Source organism: Calidris pugnax, unplaced genomic scaffold (genome assembly GCF_001431845.1).
Source record: "Calidris pugnax isolate Ruff unplaced genomic scaffold, ASM143184v1 scaffold178, whole genome shotgun sequence".
In the NCBI taxonomy this organism is placed as follows: Eukaryota; Metazoa; Chordata; class Aves; order Charadriiformes; family Scolopacidae; genus Calidris; species Calidris pugnax.
This window is the reverse complement of record NW_015090986.1, coordinates 1,376,867-1,379,424: the sequence shown is the minus strand read 5'-3', so window position 1 is coordinate 1,379,424 and position 2,558 is coordinate 1,376,867.

The window sequence follows — 2,558 nt, the reverse complement described above, 5'->3', positions numbered from 1 at the left end:
CGGAAATCCCCCGCCTCCCCTCCCTCCCTCCCGCGTTTGGGAAGAGTCGGGGGTCCCTCAGCTGCAGGGCGAGCCTGAAGCAACCCGCCCGTTCCCGCCCGAGAGACCTCGGCACTCAGCCTGGAGGTGCTTCTCAGAATCACAGAATCACAGAATCTTCTAGGTTGGAAGGGACCTTAAAGATCATCTTGTCCAACCGTCAACCAACTGACAAAAATAGACACCCGCACAACAAACAAGGAGCATCATCACTAAACCATGCCTCCCAGCACTACATCAACCTGTCTTTTGAACACCTCCAGGGATGGTTCTCCCTCCCCAGAAGGACCACACTCGGGACAGGGACCGACAAACGCCTCTCCTGCTCTCGGGACACCGAGACAGCGCTCGGGGGACGGACGGGCGGGCAGGACGCGCTGCGGGAGCGGCCGGCCCGCAGGGGGCCCCGGCGCACCGGGCAGCGGCGGCTCCGGGAGCCGGGCAGCAGCAGCCGCAGGGGCCGTGCTCCGCGCCGGCTTTGTCACCAGGTTTGAGGCGGAAAGAGGAAAGAGGCGACGGGAACAGGAGCCCAGGCGTTCCTTCTGCCGTTCGGCTTTCAAACAGCTCAAAACAAGTGCGCGTTACGAACCACAGAATGAATCACGGGGCTGGAAGGGACCTCTGGAGATCATCTAGTCCAACCCCCCTGCCAAAGCAGGTCCACCTAGAGCAGGTTGCACATGAACTTGTCCAGGTGGGTTTTGAATGTCTCCAGAGAAGGAGACTCCACCACCTCTCTTGGCAGCCTGTTCCAGGGCTCTGCCACCCTCAAAGTAAAGAAGTTCCTCCTCATGTTTAGATGGAACTTCTTATCTACAAGTTTGTGCCCATTTCCTCTTGTCCTGTCACTGGGCACCCCTGAAAAAAGACTGGCCCCTTCCTCTTGACACCCACCCTTTTAAGTGTTTGTAGGCATTGATCAGATCCCCCTCAGCCTTCTCTTCTCCAGACTAAAAAGACCAAAGTCTCTCAGCCTTTCCACATAAGAGAGATGCTTTCTTATAATCTCTTATCATCTTTGTGGTCCTAATGAAAATGAAATACATGCTAAATAACCTAAATAAAGCGCTGTCCATCAGCCATCTGGGGGACATTAAGGAAAGTTTAACAAGTAAATTATTTCTCCATGCTCTTTAAACTGACTCATCTTCCTGCCATTCCTGCAAAGACATCGCCATATGTGCTATTAGTTGCCAGGAGTCCACTCATCACTCTGGTTTGCATTTACAGTGACCCTGTAAAAGTATCAGCCACACCACGTGAGTGCTAAAGGGAAACAAGAGTAATTAGGAAGTTTTATACATAGTATTGCATATAATGAGGAATTAGCAATGCAATGCTCTGGGAAGGCTTACCTCCCAGATTACTTGCTACACTAAATACATTGTTATAAGCATGAAAGAGAGAAAATTAAAATAATGGCCTTTCAAAAGGCTGACTGCAGCAGGCCTTGAAAAATGGAGTACTGACTTTTCTTCCCCACTTCCTCCAAATTATGGATTTTTTTCTAGGCTTCCATATCTCTTAATCATAGATCTTCATCCTAATCACCATCTTCACTAAACTATGGGAAGAGGAATTAATCTGTCTTGCTCAAGCACAGTGGAAAGAAGAAATGAACCATAGAATCACAGAATGGTTCAGGTTGGAAGGGCCCACTGCAGATCATCAAGTTCCAACCCCCCTGCCATGGGCAGGGACACCTCCCACTAGAGCAGGTTGCTCAAAGCCCCATCCAACCTGGTCTTGAACACCTCCAGGGATGGGGCATCCACAGCTTCCCTGGACAACCCATTCCCGTGTTTCACCACCGGCATAGTGCAATTTTTTTTCCTGATATCTAATGTAAATCCACCCCCTTCCAGTTTGAAGCCACTAACGCTTGTCCTATCACTACATGCCTCTGTAAAATGTCTCTCTCCAGCTTTCTTGTAGGCACCCTTCAGGTACTGGAAAGCTGCTATAAGGTCTCCCTGGAGCTTTGTCTTCTCCTGTCCGGACAACTTCAACTCTCTCAGCCTGTCCTCAGAGAAGTGGTGCTCCAGCCCTCTGAACATCTTTGTGGCCATCATCTGGACCTGATCCAACAGGTCCATGTCCTTCCTGTGCTGAGGGCTCCAGAGCTGGACACAATACTCCAGTTGGGGTCTCACGAGAGGAGAGTAGAGGGGCAGAATCACTTCCCTTGACCTGCTGGCCACGCTTCTTTTCATGCAGCCCAGGATGTGGGGGACTTTCTGGGCTGTGATCACATTGGTGGCTCATGTTGAGCTTCTTACCCACCAACATCCTCAAGTCTCTCTCTTCAGGGCTGCTCTCAAGCCATTATCTGCCCAGCCTGTATTTATGCATGGGATTGCCCCAACACATATGGAGGACCATGCACTTGGCCTTGTAATCACCAATTAGGGTTGCGTTCAGGTGGCATTTCCAACAGTAGTGTATTAAGCTGCATCCCTTAGCCTGCTGAATGGCAGCAGTTTCTCGAATTCTCTCACCCAAAGTAAACCATCCTTGCC